The sequence below is a fragment of the Carlito syrichta genome, unplaced genomic scaffold (genome assembly GCF_000164805.1).
Source record: "Carlito syrichta isolate Samal-C Ts95f unplaced genomic scaffold, Tarsius_syrichta-2.0.1 Scaffold312301, whole genome shotgun sequence".
Taxonomy (NCBI): domain Eukaryota; kingdom Metazoa; phylum Chordata; class Mammalia; order Primates; family Tarsiidae; genus Carlito; species Carlito syrichta.
The window spans coordinates 55,433-78,451 of NW_007256397.1; the positions used below are offsets into that span (position 1 = coordinate 55,433).

Consider the following 23,019-nt stretch of genomic DNA (forward strand, 5'->3'; position numbering starts at 1 on the left):
GAGTAGCCCGGAATTACAGGCGTGCGCTACCACGCCTGGCTAATTTTTTGATTTATTGTAGAGATGAGGTCTCGCTGCCCAGGCGGGTCTCGAACCCACGGGCTCAGGCAATCTACTCACCTCAGCCTCCTAAAGGCGCGGGATTACAGGCTGAGCCACCGAGCCTGGCTTACTAAGATTTTTTTTAACTATTCTTGTAAAGAAAAATCTGATACTTAGCCTACTGAATCAATACAAAAAAAAGAGGTCTTTAAAACAGCAGTCTTTTTGGCACCAGGGACCAGTTTTGTGGAAGACAATTTTCCCACAGACAGGAGGATAGAGGGGAGGATCATCTGGCGTTAGATTCTTATAAGGAGCACATAACCTAGGTCCCTCGCATGCACAGTTTACAATAAGGTTCATGCTCCCATGAAACTCTAATACCACTGCTGATTGGACAGGAGGCAGAGCTCTGCTCGTTGGCTGCTCACCTCCTGCTTTACAGCCCGGTTCCTAACAGGTCACAAACTGGTATCAGTCCATGGCCTGGCGACTGGGGACTTCTGCTTTAAAACAATTTTCATATAAAATGTTACTAAATACTCTTCATAAAAGTATACTCCACCTGAGAAGACTTTAGTATCTGAAGTATCTGAAGACTATTTACTTTACTTTAGATGGTTTGGAGGCTCAGAAACATCCTGTCTTATATGGTTATGGCTTTTACATTGTAATCCAAGTAGACTTGGTTATAATGCTGGTTCTGCTACTCCCACCTGTGTGACCATCAGCAAATAACCTATTTAACTCCCTAGGTCCTCAGTTTCCCCATCTGTAAAATGAAGAGGTTGGTGTCAGTGCCTCAATGGACTCTGCACTTCTAAATCCTTGAAACCCTGAATCATCCATCACATGGAAACTGTTAAGTTTGTTTATTTGAACATTAACCACATTAATTACAGTATACTATGTCACTTCTTGCTGCCACTACTTCTAAGATTAAAAAGGGTTCTGTATATGCAAAGTATATTATGTATCATTAATAAATATTTTACACATGTTGTGCTTTAAATGCTTGTAGAAAGCTGTGCAAAGTATGACTGTATGACTACAAACTACACAACTACTATATAAGCCATAAAGCTTTAATGTAAAGATCAGTGCCAGATACCCTGTAGATTATTAACAAGCAGGTGGGGGAAAAATCTTTTAAAGAAGGTATACTATTTTTATTTTTGTTTTTTTGATAATTAAAGTCAGTCCACAAGTTTCCAAATCAGTCCTGTAGCTAAGGAATAAGAATAACTAGCATGCTATTCTGTGAATTCTGATCTAACAAACTCTTGTCCTGACTTCGACCATTTTTATACTAACAGAGGAAACAGGTTTGCAGAGTAGATGGATCACATTGAATACACGTATCCTTTAAAAAGCATTAATATTTCAATTTTGTTGGGCATTGTACTCTAACAAAATTAAATCAGTCTCAGATATAATTACTATCATTATAGTGACTTTTGACTATCTTCAAGGTTGTTACTTAAGAATTCTGTATCTTACTGATTCAGTAGGTATAGGGTAGGACCAGGAGTTTGTGTTTCTTTTGTAAAAACATTTTAAAATTATTATTTCTAGAGACAGGGTCTCTCTGTTGCCCACACTGGAGTCTGGTGGCATGATCATAACCCACTGTAATCTCACACTCCTGGGCTTAAGTGATCTTTCCACCTCTATCACAACAGGTGCGTACCACGATGGCTCACTAAAGGAATCTTGCATTTCTAACAAGTTCAGATGATATTGATTCTGCTATGTGACCATAATTTGAGAACCACAGGCTTAACAGAGATGAACGTTATAGGAAAAAGGATAAACAAACAAATGAAACAAACAAAAATGAATTATATTTTAAAAACTTCTTAGCCAGGTATATAAAATTCTTCATGGCCTTGACCTTTTTTTCCTCATGTACTCCATGTAGCCTATAGTATTATGGTCTTATATAACTATTTGCCATCTGTGGAACTTATGTTCTCTCAGATTCTCCTTGGCTTTACAGAAACCGTTCCTTCAGTTAGAAAGTACAGTTCCAATTCATCTGGCTATCTTTCACTTGTCTCTTAAGATGCTCCAGTGCTATCTCTTCTGTGATGCGATCTGATTTCCTAAGGTAAAGACAATTGGCTCCACTCCTCCAGTGGTTCACCATCTTCACAAACATTTTATAGTTCAGGAAGGCAGAATAGCAAATTCTGGCTCCTCCATACACTCAATGTGAATTCTGGGAAATTATTTAACCTTTCTAGACTTCAGTTTTTTCATCTAAAATAAGGAGTATATGCCCTAATTCATAAAACTCCAGTGAGGATTAAATGAGTTTAAATAATCCTCAGCATGGTACCTGGCACATCAAGCCTCAGTACATGACAGTGATTACTTTTATTATTATAATACTACCACTGTTGATCCTATTAGATTGAGCCTGAGAGAGTTCCACATCATCTCACCTCTGTGAAGAAGTAAATACAGTGCTTGGCACATAGGAGCTCAAATGCATACTGAGAGTAATTAGACCAGAAACAATATATGGTTCATATTAGGAAGTCATTAACAATTTTTGAGCTCAGATAAATCTGTTCTCAATGTGTAGTCCCTGGACCAGAAGCATCAGTGTCATATGGGACCTTGATAGAAATGTAAGTATTTGGACCCACCCTGGACTTACTGAATTAATTACTCTCAGGGTGGGGCCAGGTAATCTGTTTTAACAAGCCCTCCAGGTGATTTTGACAGAAATTAAAGTTTGAGGACTACTGCTTTAAATAGCTAAACTTACAATAAACATACCAATATGGTAGTCTTAAGCAAATAAGAGGGAATTCAGTTTCAAGAACATGGTTCTTGAAAAAGTTTCAAGATCCCAAAGCATGGTTTAAAAGTACTATTTCAATGAGGTATCAAGATATTTTCTATTGTGCTCAAAGTTAACATAGTGATTTGCCTCCCTTTTAAATTGAGGTCAGCTGAAGAATGAATTAATTTCCTTCTTTCATCCAATGTTATAGTATTATACTTTTTCTTAAAAAAAAATTTCATTCACATTAGACTTTGATGGTTAACCAGTTTCCAAACTTAAGCTCCCTGAGATATGGCTTTTTGTTCCTTTTTTGTACTCCCAAAATAAAGTATACATACTTGGTATACAATTAGGTACCCCATAATGGTGGTAGTATAAATAATATACTTCAGATTCAGTGTATATACACTCAAACTGGAATAAATAAATTTTAAACAAAGTGTTACATTACTTCCATAGAAGCATAGGGAAAATGAGGTTAGAATCTTCCCTTTAAAACTACAATGGTAAGCTATGAATGCTAAATAATGTCAAAGTATAATTTTAAAAACACATGATTTACTATGGGTTACATTCAAAATAAAATCCAACCTTGATCAGCATTTACAGATGAATTAAATTGTGGCTAAGTAAAGAGTAAGCAGAAAGAAAGAACTGTGGAAAGACAGTAAGAGAGACCTTCTATATGATAAATTTTTATTAACGGGAATGTCACACCAAAAGAACCAAATGAGCTTGAATTTAGCGTATAAAGCCAATTATAATCCCATGCACAGGAAAAGTAAAACTCACTCAAAGTATCAACACTACAGTAAGACAGGTTGGCTTTCCAAGTCTCTTGTTCATCTTTTCATTCATCCCAACTGGCTCCCCACCGGTTTCTCCTCCCAGGTCTCTTTACTCTTAGGACAAGAGATTACTTGCAACATTACTGAAAAGACAAGAGGCCTCCAACATCACAAGTTAAAATCAGTGAAGGCAAAGATAATCTAATTTGATCTCACATTTTTACAGAACCCTTCATGTCAGATCAACTTTTTTTTTAATCTGTAGTAGTGTGAACAGAGATATCATGGCTACTTGTTTAAAATAAAATTTAAAAATTCTTCTCTTTTTCAGAGTGGACATATTTGGGCTATTTTGTCTTTCTTCTGTCCTCTTCTTGATGTAAATGTTTATGAACAAATCAACAATGTAGAGAAAAAGAACATAATGGCCATCTACTTTATGGCAGGCAAACATTATCTTAGTAAGTCCTTACAACACGTCTGAGCGCGTCTCATTTCACAGTTGAGGAAACTGAGACCAAGTAACTTGCTCAAAGACACAGTACTAGAAACAGGATTCAAACCTGGACCTAATGTCAAAACTCAAGCTTTTTCTTTTGTAATAGGAAGATTGTGAAAGAAAGCAACTATCTATAATGACCTAAAATAAATTCAGAGTTGAGTATATTATAAACAATGTTTTAACTAAGCATCAAATATTAGCTGTGAAACCATAAGCATGGATGTGAAGATTAAACTATGTTCATAATATGCCATTTATCTTGTCTAGCACATTTCTAGAAGAGGTTCAGCTCTCAGAATAAGGGAGGTAACTTCTTGGAAAAGGCATTTGCTCAGTGATCTTTACATAGTCAGTATAGTTTACCTGTTTGTTAAGAACTAAAATGTTCTTTTGGTTTGTTAGAAAGCTGAAGATACCTTAAAATTATATGTATCTGTAAGTATAATATGGGGAAAAATGTCTTGCTTTACTCAAAGACTCTTCTAACTTTCTGTGTTGAGTCACAATCACAATTACAAAACCACTAAAAGAATTCCCCAAGTTACAGAACCAAATCTCCTGTAATAAGAACTAGCTCTTTGAATTGGTAAATCTGATATATTTCATGCTCAAGCCACCTTGCCAAAACCAGCTAAAACTGATTTTTCATAAACTCACAAGTAAATGAAAGTTATACCTTTCCTGGAGGCCAATCATTAGGAATCATATTCTATTTCTAGTAAATCATTTACAACTTTCACTTCAGCCATTCCTGCCTACCAAAATAAGCACTATAATAACATTATTATTACTGCAATGCATTAATGCTAACCTGGTAACATTTTGTCTGTTCTCTAAGAAATGTGTTTTTTAGAAAGAAAATTAAGAAAACTTATGTCACCAATTCATTAGAATAAATCTAATGAACCTATAGCAGCAAGCCTATGAGTTTAAATATCTACCATTCTTCTGTAAAGAGACTAAAAAAAATCTACAGCTTAACACTTAAAATGTAAGAGCAAACAGCAATTTTCCTTTCAAAAGGGCTTAAGTAGATAAAGTTCAAATAGAAAAAATCTGACTGAATGCAAACCTTTACGGTTAAGAATAAAAATTAGATGAAGTTAATGGTAAGTTAAGAACTCAAGGTGCGGCTTATTCTAATTATTAACCATAAGTTCCACCTTTTAAAACAAATGATCTGTTTAATATCATGATTTAAAAACTCACAAAAATGCCCTATAGTCATTTTTATTAGTAGTAACACAAAATAAGTGATTTTAAGCGATTATTCATCCTGAGCGAGCAGGTAAAATTTCTACTTACAACACTAAATGTTATTTTCTCAAGTAACCAGTCTTACAATGGTGTGATGAAAGCTTTTTACCAAGGAACTATTAAAAATCCTGCTAAATATTTATACAATGATTAATATTTATGGTTAGCATCTTTTATAAAAACCTTGTTCACCAATGCCCTCAGTACATTTTATGTTTATCTTGCTAATTTTAGATCAAATCCCTAGCTAGAAAAAAACATTTACTTAAGAAGAAGAAGAAAGGATACAGGCTCTGGACTGTATCAATGTCAATTTTCTGGTTTTGATGTTGTGCTATAGTGTTACCGATGTTATCATTGGGGGACACTGCATGAAGGGTACATGGGACTGCTCTAACTTCTTTTTTCAATTTCTTGTGAGTCTATAATTATTTCAAAATATAATTTTTTTGAAGATATATTCACATGGTTAAAAAAAATTCAAAGAGTTTACATGAAAAAATATGCAGTCAACACAAAGTCCCTCTCCTACCTCAGTCTTCCTTTATCCAGAGTCAATCGTAAACATTTGTACTAAGGACCTTAAAGAAGTTCATTTAGGAAGAATTTCTTTAATACTTTGGAGTGGGAGAAGCCTATTTAATTACAGGTCTGAAAATTTTAAAAACCACAAAAAACATAAAAACTTCTTCAACAACTTCCCTAAAATGTAAAGCACTTCTAGAAATCTATAAGACCAGAAGCCCAATTTTTAAAAATAGGCTGAAAGTTCATAAGATAGAAAAAAAATTCAATATCTGAATTATAATAAAAATACTATTATACTATTAATACTATTTTCCAAAACATATATCTCTCCCTTTCCCCTCTGTTCTTCCATCCCCCCCTTATTTAACTTTCTGAGCCAGCAAGCCTACATCTGGAAAATCATCCTACAGATATTTTACACACATAGCAAATAATATATTTACAAGGCTACTCATTACAGCACTCTTGGTAACAAAGGCTTCTATCAATAGGGAACTGGTTAAATAAATCATGGTGTAGACATCCATGCAGTTGAATAGTATGCACCTATAAAAAAACCATGAAGATGCTGAGATGGGATCAACACATCCTGGAGAGCTTTAAAAGTGTGCACAACATATCAGTTACACGTAGAAAGATAACTATTGCATTTGCTTATATACACGCAAAAAAATATGGAAGTATGCATAAATTAAACAAGTGGTTATCTGTTTGGGAAGGTAGGCAGATGGGGGCCAGAGACGAAAGCAAGTGCACTTTGAAGAATATTGAAAAACACGTTCCAAAATGAAAATGACTCATGAAAGAGTCCCTGTACAGTGTGAACAAGACATGAGCAAATGGGTGACAGGAAAAGTAACAACAGGAAACAGGAAAAGGTAGAAAGGAAAGAAGAGTTACCAACTCCATTTTCTCTAGGAACAACTTCATTCTGCAAGTTAAGGTACTACATTCAACATACAAAACAACAACCAACATGTAATAACTGTGATTTGTCAAAATTCATTTCCTTGGTTTAGAATTAAATTATAGCCACCTGAGAATATGGTGTAAATAAAGCTCCCAATACAGCTATTTCTGTTTATTCAAAGTAAATAGTAAAAATTTGTGGTAAACATCAATGATACAATAGGCTAAGTAAACTTATATGACAAAAATGTTACATTAAAAATGCATTCCAAAAAGTGTAGAGAAGATTAATATTAACATTACCTTCTTTTTCTAGATTTCTTCATTTCCAAGTATGATAATTTGGGGGGTAATTTTAACATTTGGTAGCAAAATTCTGATATAATTACAATTTTTTTCCTCACAGATCCTAAGGAAACTTAAAAACTAGCTGGATTAAAATTCTTTCTATTAAAACATTCAGAATGGCAGATATAAGAATTAGTCTGGAAAAACTGAAGATTGACACAAAAGTAAAATCTGCATAGCAATTTCACTATTACAACCCAAATATTCCAAATAAACTAAAGTTTAAAATTCTATTATTTCAAGTTAAATACTTAAATGTTAAAAGAATATAGAATCATATTTATTTAAGATAAAGGAGCTTATGCACTAGCTAGTTCTTTTTTTCTTTTGAGACAGGGTCTCACACTGTTGCCCAGGCTGGAGTGCAGTGGTGTGATCATAGTTTACAGCAATCTTTAACTTCTGGGCTCAAGTCATCCATCCTACTGCCTCAGCCTAGTGAAGAGTTAGGACTACAGGCATGTGCCACCACACCTGGCTAAATTTTTAAATTTTTAATTTTGTAGAGACAGGTTTTCATTATGTTGCCTAGGCTGGTCTCAAACTCTTCGCCTTAAGTAATTCTCCCACCTAAGCCTCCCAGTAACTGGGATTATAGGAGCAAGCACTATGCCCTGCTCAAGTATTATTTCTTGTTAGACTACCATTAGGCAAAGTTTGACAGTATGAAAAGAATATTTCCTTCCTCTGAGTAAGACCTAAGAAATGGATAAGAGGAGGGTGGCATTTCCACCCATGTTGGAGTGCTTACATTTAGAGCAGGCTTCCATGAAAGAGATTACAATGTACTGTTTATATAGCTGCAGCTAGGTAATTTGATGACACCATATTACTGGGGAGGAAGGGATATATACCAAGGGGTTTAAGTACAAATTAAAAATGTGACACAGTGTGGGCTATTTTAAATTACTTCTTGAAGACTGGGAAAATAGTATATAGCTGACAATTACCTAGAGTTAGCACATACTTGTACCTCAGAGGAAAAAAAGGAGAGTGGGATTAGAAAATATTTCAAAATTTGCCATTTAATTTCAAGTTCAGAATACGTGACAAAACCCTAAATAATGTAGTTACGCTGAAAAGGAATAAAGTGGAGTGCTCTTCCACAGATTCATTGTAGATATCCTAAAAATCATATCTTTAGGCTCCTGGGTTGAAGCTGACTAAAAACACCAGAATTTAGTACTTAAAGTACACCTCAATCAAGAAAAGATCTATATTTTTCCTTTTTTTCTTCTTTAGAGACAAGGTCTCACACTGTTGCACAGGTTGGTGTATAGAGGTATGACCACAGCTCAATGAAGCCTGAGCCTGGGAACTCATGAGCTCAAGTGATCCTTCTGCCCCAGCCTCCCAAGGAGCCAAGACTACATGTATGCACCACTGCACTCGACTAATATATTTTTACTTTTATTTTTTGTAGAGATGGAGCGGGGTTCTTGCCATGTCACCCAGGCTCAAACTCCTGGCCTAATGATTTTCCTACCTCAGCCTCACAAAATTTTAAGATTATAGGTACAGCCACTGTGTCAGGCCTGATCTATGTTTTTCTTTTCTTTTCTTTTTTTTTTTTATTATAAAGATGTGGGTACAATTGGTACAATTCAGGGTCAGGTACACAAACATTGATCATGCAGGTACCCTTGTTGACGAGGTATGCCCTCCCACCCCCAGCAGTTTCCCAATGCCAACCCACCCCTATATTTTTCAATACTAAAGAACTCTCTTTCTTAGAAAGTACCAAATTTAAATAAAAAAGGATATATCCAAGAAAAATTCTTAATATAAAGATATTAAAAACACAAGAGTTAATGACTTCTGCTGGGTCAGAAACAGGAACTAAAGACTACAAAAAAGCCTTCCTGGGAAAGGACTCTGTCTAACGGCCATTTTATAGTAGAGATCAATTTTCTCGCTCTGCCTTTTTTTTTTTTTTTTTTTTAAGAAACAGGGTTCTTGCTATGTTTCTCAGGTTGGACTCAAACTCCAGGACTCAAGCCATCCTCCTGCCTTAGCATCCTGAGTAGGTGAGGTGAGACCACAGGCATGCCACCAAGACTGGCCAATTCTTTTTTAAAAGGTATTCTTTTCCTTGACTAGGAGAAAATAATAGCCCATGCACTAAGGTACATGGGAAACGTTCATAGCATAATTGTATGAAAACAAAACTGGAAAAAGAGTACAATAGGAAAGAATGTCAAGGGAAATAAAAACAAAAACGTAAAACTTTGTAAAGATTTGCATTTCACTTCAAAAATTAACAAGCGCTGAATAAATTTTCACCCAGCAGTGAGGCATCTTATAAAAACCTTACTGATATAGCTAAATCCATCTAACATCTCTAAAATTCAAAATTCTTCAGCAATGACATACAAAATATGCAATCTCCCCTCACAAAAAAACCATAACTAGCTTACAAATGAAGGGCCTTTACATTTATTTCTAATCCTAACCTCAATATTCTTCCCTTCATTCCAAATGGCTGCTCAAATTTTAAACTGGATATCCTTAACTCTTTGAGACCCTCCATAGTGTACTCCTATTCTATTCTCTTATTCTTCCTCACTCTGAATATTTCTGTGGAAATTCTACCATTCTTTTATGGCTCTCAGCACAAATGTTTTCTATTCTGCAATGACTTCTTTCCCAGAAATAACAATGTAACTATATAGTAAGCAATGCACCACACTACCCTTATAGCACTAACCACATATGCTATGTTTAACTTACCGCCCACCAGACAAAACTCTCATGTGCTATGCAAAATCTACCACAAGAATAGCAGCCATCTAATAAAGAATGCATATACTGTAGAACCTGGACTCACAAACTGTGTACTTGGAATGTGAGTCCTAAATATGTCATTTGCTACTCTCACTAAGGCTTCTTTCCCTAGTTATAAAATGAGGTAGCTGTTATTAGATCATCTCTAACACCATTTTCTGCACTTAATGGCAAAACTGGCTTTCTCCACAGCAGTCCTTAGTATTTAATGAACATGGGTAATGCTATCATTTTAACTATACGCAAAACAAATAATTGGGCAACTACTCCTTACTCTTATTCATTTTCAGTTTGAAGTTAAACTTGCCATATGTTTTTGCTGCCTAACATCTAAATCATACATCTTAGGTAACCCAAATCCTTTGGAGGTAATAGGTTATAAATCCCGAACAAACTTCACCTCTTATTTCCTACAGTCAAATCTCAGTAAGATTTACCTTTCCAGATAAGACTTCTGTTTATAGAAATGGCAAAATTCCACCTTGTTTTCTCTACACAATAGTAAACATTCAATAAATATTGGTTGGAAGAACATGAACTTGGGCACTGCCCATCAATGGGAATATCACTAGATATGGAATTAGAAAATACATACACAGCTTGGCCTCCCCCTCAACTTGCTTGTGTCCTGAAGCAAATTACTCTCACTGGGTTTTTTTCCTTCATCAGTTAGTTTCGGACTTTTAAGGAACCTAGTATAACTACCCAAATATTGTTTTTGCTGGTTGTGGTGAGACTTTTGGTAAGGAAAGATACACATTCAAGACAGGCCTTGGAAAAAAGTTACCTAAGGAGACATGGGGGAAGCATGGATAGCAGGATACTGCAAAAGCTAGGTAACAGGCATGAGAAAGTACAGTGTATTAAGATAAAAGGTTTTTTGTCTTCAGTTGAAGCCCATAGAATCTGTACAAGATCAGAGATAAGGAAAAGGGGCTAATCTGGCAAATCTATGACAAAGAAAATGCCAAGGATGTCTGGTTTTTTTGCTGTTGCAACTAGGAGTTGGGAGATGGTTGGTGTGTCATAGGAAGGCAGATAAATTTTGGGGGGGGTAAATGTGAGGTGAGGAATAAGTGGTAGAGAAACCTGTGAATAAAGATGAGAATATATGAAATGTAAGTGTCACCTGAGATTACTGAATTTTGAGACATCTGAAATAAAGGTCCTGGTGGAAAAATACAGAGAGAAGGCTGTTGGAAATAAGTTTCTTGAACTCCAAAGTAATCCTTGGCCTAGAAGTGTAGATATGAGAATTGTCAGATGTGATAGGTGGTTCAAACAGTGAGATATAATGAGCTTGCTTAAACATCAAGCAAACAAGTGTGGCAAAACACTAGAAAATGTCAGCATGTGAAGGGTTATGAGAGAAGACGGGTTTGGGAAGAAACTACTTTTCTTAGGAATGCTACTTTATGTTTTTTCCTTTCATCTAATGGCCTCATGTTCCCCTCCTCTTTCTCAAGCATTCTATATACTATTTCTTTCAACAACAGCAATTTTAAAATAAATTCTCTCAATCTCATTGCTACAACGAAGCTAGGCCAAAGTGAAAATGAGACCATCTCCTTGTATATCAAAGGACAACTACCAGTGAAAAGCACATAAACAATTTTTGCTCATCTTATAGCTAATCTTTTCATTATGCCCATTTCTCGAAGCTTATTTAAAATAGCTTTCTAGAAAAAGTGCAATTCAATAAACAACATATTTGACAAAGTAAAATTGTATTAGGCTAGTCCCTAAGATTATGAAACCAAAATAACTTTTGTTCTAGGTTATTAACCAATTTTGCTTTGCTACCTTATGTTTTTTCCTGATCTGACCCTCAAAGTTCAGGTAGAATAAATAAAAACGAAGGTTGTCAAGAGACTTTTGCAAAATATGGGTAAATCCAGAAGAACAAGAGTATCTCAAGGTTTTTAAAAAGATAGTTGCTTGATTCTGATTTAGACTAAATGGACCAAGCATGGTCACCAACCCTTAATGAAATGAACAGAATATTGCACGGGGAGGGGGGAGCAGACATCTATCTTTATTTTACTTTTGATAAATCAATGAATATTTTGCATTTAGGATGTTTTCAAAAATTATACTGGCTTGGGTTTGAGCAAAAGGTTCAATTTTTTTCATCTTCAACAAACAAAGACAGCGCTGTGAATATATACCCTGAACTGTCCAGGTTCTCAGTTTACTACCACTTGGTTTAAATCCTTTTCGTTCTCCACTCCATTTGGAGGTCAGGCTTTCTGGGGAGTAAGACAGCTTCTCTCTCAGCAGTTGTCTAAGCAAAAAACTGAATCCTTAAGAGCATAGGCTTTAGAATTAGACTAGTCTGTTTTAAATCCAAACTCCGACTCATTAGTAGGGTGATCCTAGGTTAACATACTGGCCTCAGTTTCCTTATCTGTAAAATGGGGTCACAGTTGTACCTATCTTAAAGGGTTGCTGTAAAAAAAATTACTTGAGACTATTTATAAAGTACACAATTAAAAAAAAAAAAAAAACCTAAATTAGTTCCTTCTATTGTTTGAATTAATTTGGACTTTGACACTTTATATGGTCTATTTTCCCAGTGTACCTTAGATTACAACTTAAGTAAGAGTTAAGCTCCTGAGGCAGTGAAGTTTTATAAATAAAAATTGATTATGATTAGTATTAAGAAAGTGGTTTTGTATTTAGGCCTCATTCCAAAGAATGAAACAATCCTAGTCATCCCTTAATAAATTTACTTGATTTCTTTGTATTCTACTGGTCAAATGTTAAAGACTTAATGCAGTCTCAAAATATATGCTAATAAAAATTGTTTGATTTGGGATTTAAATTTACAACAGTATTTATTAAATACAGCATTCCTGTGGACTGAACATTAACAAAGCTCTTACTGATCCTCTTTAGAATCTCAATGTTTTGTTGTTTAGAATGAAATAATCTTAACTACTGTGGGAAATTTTTCCAAAGGCCACTGAAATATAACTGAGTTAATTTAACATAAAAATTTCCAAAAAAGGTATCTAACTAAAAATATCCCAGGTTTTGCCTTAGTGCTATAAGAAATTTCAACATTAAATATTACTAAAAGCAAATAAGAACAGTGGGATACAATGTTGTTTTGCTTTTAAATAAAATATTATGCTAGTTGAGAATCACTACTTTATAATTACCTAATTCAAAAAGGGATTCTGGTGTAGAATAAAGTATAAAATAGCACTACCACAAAATCTAAAGTGTCAAAAGTTTTTTTTACTCAAGCAGAACAGTACTCAAAATAGGCACATTTTTAATGACAAAAAATTTTTTTAATGGCTAACAATTTTTTCTCATTTCAATCTAAATTCATGTCCTTGAATTCTTCTAGGCTGTAGTAATTTTTTACTTAGACATGGTGAATGACAAAATTTTACAACACTTTACACACATTTGTATAAGATCTTTTATGATGAGTTCCAGATATACAGCATGACTTGAAATTTGTTAAATTAATTTAGATTCTAGAGAGAAAACCATCACCTGAGATGAAATGCCCCACCTACATTCTCTTTCACTCTCTTCCTTTCTTGCCAACAAGCTCCACTCCTGATTCTTCCATAAATTTATTTTTGTTAATGTATTGAATGTTCCTCTCTCTTGCATTAAACCATAAAAGCAGAAACTGTCTATCTCAAGGGTATTTATTACAACACTCTGCACATAAATGACATTAAACATATTACTTGAAAATATGAAATACAGCTTACAGTATTTAATAACATATTATTTAATTATATTTTATAATCTCAATATGAACTGACTGTTCTGTTGGGCTTATCATACCAGGACAAAGACCTAAGAAAATAATCAGCTATTTAAACTATGAGAAACTAATTAGAAGGGTATCATTGGGACACAGTAAAAAAATAGGCAGTCCTCATAAACTTTTGTGTTCATAATAAAGTTAAATAAAAAGCCAAGAAAAGCTTTTTGATGTTCCTTGCATCTAGTTGTTACCCACTGATAAAGAAGGTGTAGCAGTTTCTATATGATATAGGCAATTGAAGTAAATAGAAAAACTGAGGAACAGAATACTATGAGTTCTATGGATAGAACTGAAGTTCTATGGATTTTCAGGTTACTGCTGCCAGAGCAAGTGAAACTTCGCGATTCCATATACTGATCATGGTAATGACAAAGTCAGAAACGACTTCATAGAAAATAATGTGGAATTGAAAAACTCTTAGTAATCTTTTAGACAAAAACTTTGAAAAACACATTTTTACATTAGAAACTTAGATTTAGGGAACCATTTTGTAAACCTAGTGAAAGGTTTAATCATATAATCATGTCTCATAAATATTTATCTATGGGTTCTCTCTACTGACCATTTTTACTCTCCATTCAATCAGAATTAAATCTAAAGTGAAATAACCCAAAGGTTTTTGGTCAGATAAAAAAGACAATTCAAACTGCCAGGTTTTAAAGCATATCTCATGAACAAATGGAAGTTCTGAGTAAACTAGACCAAGGAGTATGAAGAAATTCAGATGTATTTCACTCTTTTTATACTGATAGACTGGGGCACATATAAAGGTGTTCCCTGAAGTCTTTGCATCATCACGAGAATCAGTAATTAAAATGTGCGAAAACAGCCTTGCGACCTCTAAGATGTTAAGCAATGTCTCCTTATCCATTTATGAAAAAGAGCTTTAGTACCACGTACTAACACCAATGACTTACGGTCATGAACTGGAACCCATATTCTTGATTATAATAGTTCTGAAAACACAGAAGTAACTGGAAAATGTATCCAGTTTAATGTCTCTGTAGAATTCATACTACAAATTATTATATATACTTTAAGTGATGGCAATCATCTTATTTTTCTGCTTCATATTTTATGATTGTCTGTTGTATAGAAGTTTATGAAAGGTTTAAACATAAGTGAAAGGAAAAAAACCCACCAGGATTCCAAGGTAAAACATCACTGGAGGTGTTCAAATGCTAGATGACATCTTAGAAGACACACTGTAGACATGATTCAAGTATGGGACAAGTGGTTAGAAAAAATGACCACTAAATTCTCTTCTAACTCCGATTTATAATTCTAGACTCAAAAGATAAACTTGAGACGTGGTACTGAATAAAAGGGCTTTGGTTCTGAAGTTATATCCAGGTTTGAATTTCAACTTTATCATTTTTAAGACGACTTCAGACAAGTTACTTAGCCTCTCCAAGAACAAATTATAGGTACTGGGATTCAGTGAGATAATGCATTAGTATCTGGCACATGATAAATACTTACTATGTTACCTACATAACTTTTATTAGTAATTTATAGTGGCCAAAATCTAAATATCATGAAATACAAAAGAAACATCAACTTAGGAGTCAGATTATCTGGTTTTTACATTTGATCCTTGCCTCTAAATGTATACAATAATTTTTAATATTCTTTTTTTCAGATACCAAATTTTGTGATGCCACATTCCAGAGCGATTTGTTTTGCTTTGTTTTGTTTTGGTTTTTGAGTTGGAGTCTCACTCTGTCACCCAGACTGGAGTGCAGTGGCCGCTCCCAGCCACCGCAGCCTCGACCTGCTGGGCTCGATCCTTCTGCCTCAGCCTTATAAGTAGCCAGAATTACAGGCATGCGCTACCACGCCCGGCTGATTTTTGATTTATTGTAGAGATGAGGTCTCGCCAAGTTGCCCAGGCGGGCCTCCAACCCTTGGGCTCAGGCAATCCACTCACCTCAGCCTCCCAAAGTGCTGGGATTACAGGCTGAGCCACCGAGCCCAGCTGTCCAAAGAGATTTTAATGGACTTTAACACTTATCAGATGCTGGAGATATAATGCAAAGAAACATCATCTCATAGTTTACGGTTAGTGTAGGAGATATACAAGTTACAGGTGTGATTAAGTGCTAAGAAAGGAAGGCCTTAAAAGTTGTTTTGGGGGCACATAATCAAGATCCCGGGTCAGGAAAGAATGTTTAGTAGAGGAACTGCCATAGTTGAGTGGAGAATAAAAAGATATACATATACAAAAAATATTCCAAGTAAAAAGAACAGTAGGTACAGTCATTCATATTAGAAAATCAAATTACAAAGAAGAGTTAAAAGTTTATTGTATTTTCACATAAGAAAGAATAGTGCCCTGAACAGGGACACAAGAGATGGAAAGGCTGAAGAAACACTCACATGGCAGACATGGCAGTACTTTGTGATTAACTGGCTATGAGAGATCAGGAAAGTTTGAACGTAAGGAAAGACGCTTAGGCTGGAGGTAACAGATCTGAGTGCCTTAGAGCACATTAGGTGGCTTCCTACAGCATAAAGATGACATGCAAAGCCATCTATATGCTCTTAGCATAATGAAGAATCTGAGAAGATGGTCTGGACAGCAATCCTGAGGACTCTAGTAATATTTAAAAGGACAGAGAGAGAACAGAAAGCCTGATAAGGGGTCTGAGTAGAAACAGCCAGCAAGGGAGAAAAAAAAACAAAACCAAAAAAACAGGACAGAATGGTTATCACACAAGTCAAAACATGAAATTATCAGTCCAAAATTCAAACCTATCACATATCAGTATTAGCTTTAGTTTTTAGTTAAATAGTTTAAGAACTATTGAGAAACTACTTATCCACCATGATTGCAATGATTAACACCATTAATATATGTATAACCAGTCTAAAAGGTAATATGCAAACATAAAGACAGTAATTGTGTTAAATACTTGGACTAGATGTGTTCTTATTTTATTTTCCAAACTTTCCACAGGTTCAACTTTGAAAAGGCAAATACATTACTACTAAAGAAATTGGAATACAAGTATATTATCAAAAAGGAGACTTTTAGATAAGAGGCTCACATTCTGATGTGAGTTGTCTGCTGTCAAGTTGTTTGTATTTTAACCAAGGTGCTGTAGAAATAACATTTACACTTGATCTGCTGACTATTTCAATATCACTGATGAGTAAGCAAATTCTTGTGGTTTTTAACTTATTTTTGTTTTAAGCAGTATTATTATTGTGGCATTTAACTTTAAGCCATATTTAGACACAAAGAACTTCATTATAAATACTTAAGTAAAGGAAAAAGGTTACAAGGTTTGGAGCTCATCTGAGAGTAAAATTAAACAAAAAAGATATGCATAAAGTGGGTGCTAGATTTTTTAAAAACCACGTATCAAAAAAAATTTTTTTTTGGTCTGATAAATGCCTTAAAAGTAGTTACAAAAGAGGTTTCTCAATAGACTTATTTACAATTAAGAGCAAAATGGGAAACTCTCATATAGCATTTATTACATGCAATATATTTCACTATCCCAATAAATATTTGTAGCTCAAAGCAGTCTTTTTTTTTTTTTTTTTTTTTAAGTAGAGACAAAGTCTCATTATGTTGCCCATGCTGGTCTTGAAGTCCTGGGTTCAAGTAACTTTCCCACCTGGGCCTCCCAAAGTGCTAGCATTACAGGCATGAGGCATGGTACCCGGATTCAGAGCAGCTTTTTAAATTGTCTTGTAGTATTTGCTATTTATACACCCTAAGTGTTAAAGGATGAGTTATTACTCTCAATATATAGAACTATTCTAAATACTAAGAACTTTTCTAAAAAACAACAAAAAACCACATTTGCTTATAACTTTAAGTATTAAATTTGAATAGCATTTTCTAATATAATTAATACTTATTCTTAGACATTACATTATTTCTAGTGTAATTAACACTTACTCTTAGACAGTAAGAACTTTCGATATTTATTTTTTGGCAAATGCTTTAAAAGATAGGGTTGTCTGCACACCAGCATACCCATTAAGCTCAGGTGACAGAACACAAAAACAAAACTTGAATCCTAGCTCCACCACTAAATGACTATGTGACTTGAGCAAGTTACCAAACTCCTCTAGGCTTTCAGTTCCCTTCTCTGTAAATTGAGGATATTAATAACATCTATATGACTGTTGTAAAAATTAAATGAGATAATATGCCAAAAATATTTAGCACAGTGCCTGACACACAGTAACTACTCAGTAGCCAAAGTACAACTACTCTGCAGAGAAATTCAATCAATACTTGCACACAGAGATTGACTAAGAAATTCCTAAACTAACTGTGGCTAGGCCCTGATTTGTCCCATCAGTCCAATGGGCATTTTTAATAACCTAGCCTTGCATAAGTATCAGTAAGAGTTACAGGGCCAATGTACTTGTAAAAATTTTCTTTACATACGTGTGTCTAATAAGACTTGTCCTTTAGACACAAAACAGTCACTAGCAAAGTTATTTGTTTTTGAAAATCTGACAAATGCTCTGAACCTTCTACAGAAAACAACACACAAAAAATTCTACCCCAAATTCCACAGGGTTCATGATCCCCTGAAGCCCAACCATGGACTACTAAATATGGATATCCTACACTAGAGAAATTAGAAATTATTTTCCTGATTACCAAAGTTATGTAAATTTATTATAGAAAACAGAAAAGTACATAGAATAAGAGATAACTGTTACTAATTTTTGTACTTCCTTCCAGACTACCATTGATCACAATTACTGGTTTAATAAACTTAAGCTTATGGAATATGATGAACCAAGTCATGGAAGACCATTATCAGAAACGATTTAAAATATTATTCAAAAGACAGAATGGGTATGAGTGTGTGTATGTAAGTGGAAAAAAAACCATGCCTCTGGTTAAGGATAAAGTTGGAAACAGATATAGTGGCCTTTTAAACTGATAGCAACCATATCTTCTGGCTTTTTTGGAATAATTTCAAATAACTTTTGATAGACTTGCAGGAAATATGTACCACATTTTAATGAAAATATTAATTCTATAACTGTATGACCTTGGATATAACTTTAACCCAGACTCCTTTTCTTTATCTACACAATCTGATCATCTTCAGATTGAAGATTCTTAAGATCTTATCCTGAGTTAAAATCTATTATTCTAAGAGCTCCTCCCTACAAAATACAGCTGTGTAAAACAAAGCAAAATAAAACAGTGCACAAAACAAGTTAAATTTACTTTTCTAAGCAGAATGCAATTCTGAAAGGAAATTAATTTTCAGAATATACAAAAAAGTATATTGACTTCTAATATATTATTTTCATATGATACAGGCATCCTAGGTTTTCTCAATGTAAGAACTGAGAAAATTTTCTTGGCTTTATTTTGGAGACATTTAGAAAAAAAGCCTTTTATTAAGAAAATAAAACCCCCAAAGCAATAAAATTGATTTGAACTGCATTTTTTTAGAAAATATTAATATATTATTTCTCAAATATCTCCTGATATAAGAACTAAAAGGTATTTAGAGCTTTTTACTATATTGTAAGCATCTACAGATGCAAAATCAATATTTAAGTAATCTTACTATAATACAGGATTCCACTCTCTTTTTAAAATTGATGTATTTACTAAACACCACTGCAAAGACTGGCCTTCAGCCTCATGAGACTTTGAAATACTCCAAATATTTCAAATTCCAAGTTTTAACTTATATTTAATACTATACTCTTAGTTATACAATGTGCTCATTTTGTTCATAAATAGTCATCTCAATACAATAACATCAGGTATAATACATAAAATCTAATCCATTAAGTCTTACCAATTTATGACCTGATGAGACACTCTTGTGGACAACATTCAGTCCTTAGAAGCTAGAATAACCCTCCAACCATGTGAGGGCATCACAACTTTTAAACTTTCGGCTTTCGATCATTATTATGTCACATTCCTCCTCCGATGCTGAATTCTAAAAAAAATTCTAGCAAAGAGTTTAAGTAAATAAGTGTTTTAATCAAATAGCCTTTAAAAATCTTTTATAGCAAAATTGTATGTTTCACCATGATTACACAACTGATATTTTGTACTTAAAAAAATGTAAGATAATTTCATATTTTATCTGGATACTTCAAACTTTAAATTTCAACATGGACTTTCAGGCCATCAGAAATATTTGTTAGTAAAGAGACATGTAGAAATGGAACCAATTAAAGGTTTAAGATCACAATCCAAAAATTATGATTTAACACCATAACCTGATATAGACAGTTTTGTAATCCTGTAGAATGGCATCTGAGTTCTACTGTTTGGTCCATATCCATATAGGAGTTTCTAGACTTATACAGCACAGGTGGCTGGATCAGTTAACAATCTATACCAATCACTGAAGAGCTTAAAGCAGAATTCAGTTTTTATGCCTAACGCTTAAGTCTGTCTTCACTACCCCCTGATTTGGAAAATAAACAAAATGATGGCAAGAATAAAATTTTATTATGTTTTTTGTGTAATAGACATAACAATGTGTCTTGTTCAGCAGTGTCCTTACTGTTCATCTGTGTGTGGGCATAGAAGAAAATTGGGGGTAGGGAGATTTATTAATGACAAATCACTTCATTAAAAATATGATCTTAAATTTATTAAATTTTTACCAGAAAGCTTTCAATTGGGCATCTATTTTAATCCCTGAAGAGTAATAACATTAATATTTTGTCTGATAAGAATGTATACTCATATTGTTAGTTGCCAGTAATTCACAGAAAAGGCAACCACTCATAGATTTGTAATCATGGTTTTACTTAAGTTAATCCCCTAAATAAAACGACATTAATGGGGCAAAGGAGAGGGAAAAGAAAAAGGCCCTTACTGAGGAAGATCAATATGTACAAAGCTATAGAAAACTCAAAGACAGCATTGTAAAGGAAACTCTGCAGCTATCTCAACAGATATTTGACCCAAATGTACAGGCAGGGTTATGCTGTTACAGATTTTAACTTTCAATGGAACTTTTCCATTACACACAGTCACTTAAAAGTCTCTCACGCAATCTGAAAAACTATCAGGATTTTTCCAATTCACAAATAAAACCTTTCCAAATGTAATCTCACAACACATTTGACTTCAGTGAAATCATACATCTTTACTTTGTTTTCTATCAAAATATAGCCTTATAATGTAATCACCTGGTGAAGGTAAAAATCCATATTTATGAGAACAAGAAGTAAGAGTTTAAAGTTGTGGTCATTTCATTAACATATTACCAAATGTTTTTAGAAAGTTTTAACATAACTCTCATCTCCTGGCAACCAAAATGCTACCATAATTTTTTAAATGTTTATTTTGATGATTTACCTTTTTGTGAGATAAATCCAAGGAGAAGACACAATACACAGTCATATTTAGTAAATACTTTCTGAGATATGTATCTATAATGCTGATAATCTGCTTGTCCGCAAGGCTTTGATGAGCTGATCATGAAAGACTGCTTGACCCTCTGTTAAAAGGGCCTGCCTACAAACAAGCATTGTTATGGTAAATGCCTGGAAAGCCTTTTTGGAGGACAAAATTTAAACCAGCCACATAAAGCAGCTGTTTTACTATGAAGTTTATGGAAAAAAAATTTTTAAGCGTGTATGCATTATACAAATGTATGGTAAATTGAGGACTTATGAGCCACACACATTTTAAGATACAAACTTCTATATCAAAATTTTCCCAAGCATGCATTTTCAAAATTGGTTGTTACCAAGTACAGGGATCTATTTGAAGAGTTTAAATCATTAAATTCTAACATTAAAAATCTGAAATAAAATTGGGTAACTCAAGTGCTCACAGATGAATAGAGTTAAGACTAATCAGATACCCTTTAAAATTAACTTAAAATTAGAATTTTTCCTAAAAATGAGTATTTAATTAGAAAGCTATACTAATATATCAATCATAATCTTGAATGGCAATACTGCTACCAAAACCAAATCCTGAACATTTCCTATAGTTATTTATCATTTCATTTTGTGAGGAGGAAAACTCATTTAACTGAGATTGTGTTACTAAAATTCTTATAGTACAGTCCAGCAAGAACTAGACTTAAGTTTACCATTATTTAGCCAGCTTTATTTTATGGAAAAATCTTTATTAATAGATAAAAATAGTGAACAGGGAGGCAAAAAGGTGTATGACTTGAAATTTCCAGGTAATATTTGAAAATTGATATTCTAAATTAAACAAGTTTACAAGTGTTCTTAAACTTGCTTTTTGAATGAATGTGGCTTAGCTTAATACAAGATTTCACTTTCTAAAAAAATTCTAAAACTTTTATAAGATTATTCACTAACTTAGCCATATTTTCACCCTGTTCAAAAAGGTTCACTACACTTTTTTGAAAAATCCTACCCATAATAAACCAATACTTGGGTCAGAAATGTTTATTTTTTAACAGATAAAGGGGGAAAATGGGGCAACCCTGTATGCCCTCCAAAAAGTATACATAGCCATTCCACAGATTATGCATTGGGAAATGAGCTTAGAAATATCAAAGATAAACTTATTTAAAAAATTAGCCCAAATGTACCTAACAGAATAAAACTGCTAGAAAGACAGTATGTTCCAAGAAATATAGAAAAAACACATAATACACAATTACTAGAAACCTTGTATATTTGGTTGATCCAAGATATAGTTTGAGACATAATCAGTTATGCTAAAAACTAATAGACATGCATATGAAAATACATATATAGTGTTTAGTATATTATATATCAAATGCACCTATTGGTAGAAGAAACAAAATACATATCTTAAAGAATTTCACTAATACAGCTTTGAAAAAGAAGCTATCTCTAAGAAGATAGGCTATTGGTATTTTTTAACATATGCTTATTCTCAAATGATTTATAAACTTCATCCTTTCAAAGGAGGTAGAAAGTTTATAAAAGATAGAAAATAAAATAAAAAGGTATTGAAATTAAAGGTGGGGGAGAAGATACAAATGGAAAATCAAAGTTAGGAGAGGCCATAATACTCAAATATATGTAATAAACACCTTCATGCTTTGTTAACAGAAAGCTGCATATCTGATTCTGAGCTTATTACTAACAGCCAACACAAAAGAGATATATTTAAGACATCATCATATATTATGCTTTTAAAAGAGCTGATAACTCGTTTCTTAAAACAAAAGTACCTAAAATAGAAACAGCTACTGTAAATGAGCACAAAAATTTTCTGAAGACCAATGAACAGAAAGAGTAGGATTAGCTAAAGACAGTATGTTCCAAACAACTCTTTTCCCTCCGT

General features: G+C 33.7%; 1 protein-coding gene across 4 annotated transcripts in view; it reads right to left on the bottom strand.

The window, feature by feature from the left end:
• Positions 1-23,019, bottom strand: part of TSC22D2 (TSC22 domain family member 2) — a 47,862-nt gene that overhangs the window by 3,545 nt on the left and 21,298 nt on the right. Inside the window, exon 3 of one of the 4 annotated variants that reach the window (XR_002482646.1) lies at positions 19,550-19,708. The exons of the other annotated variants lie outside the window; for them this stretch is intronic. The gene's annotated coding sequence lies outside the window, so the exon portion shown is untranslated. The remainder of the gene's footprint in view (positions 1-19,549; positions 19,709-23,019) is intronic. 4 annotated transcript variants of the gene reach the window in all.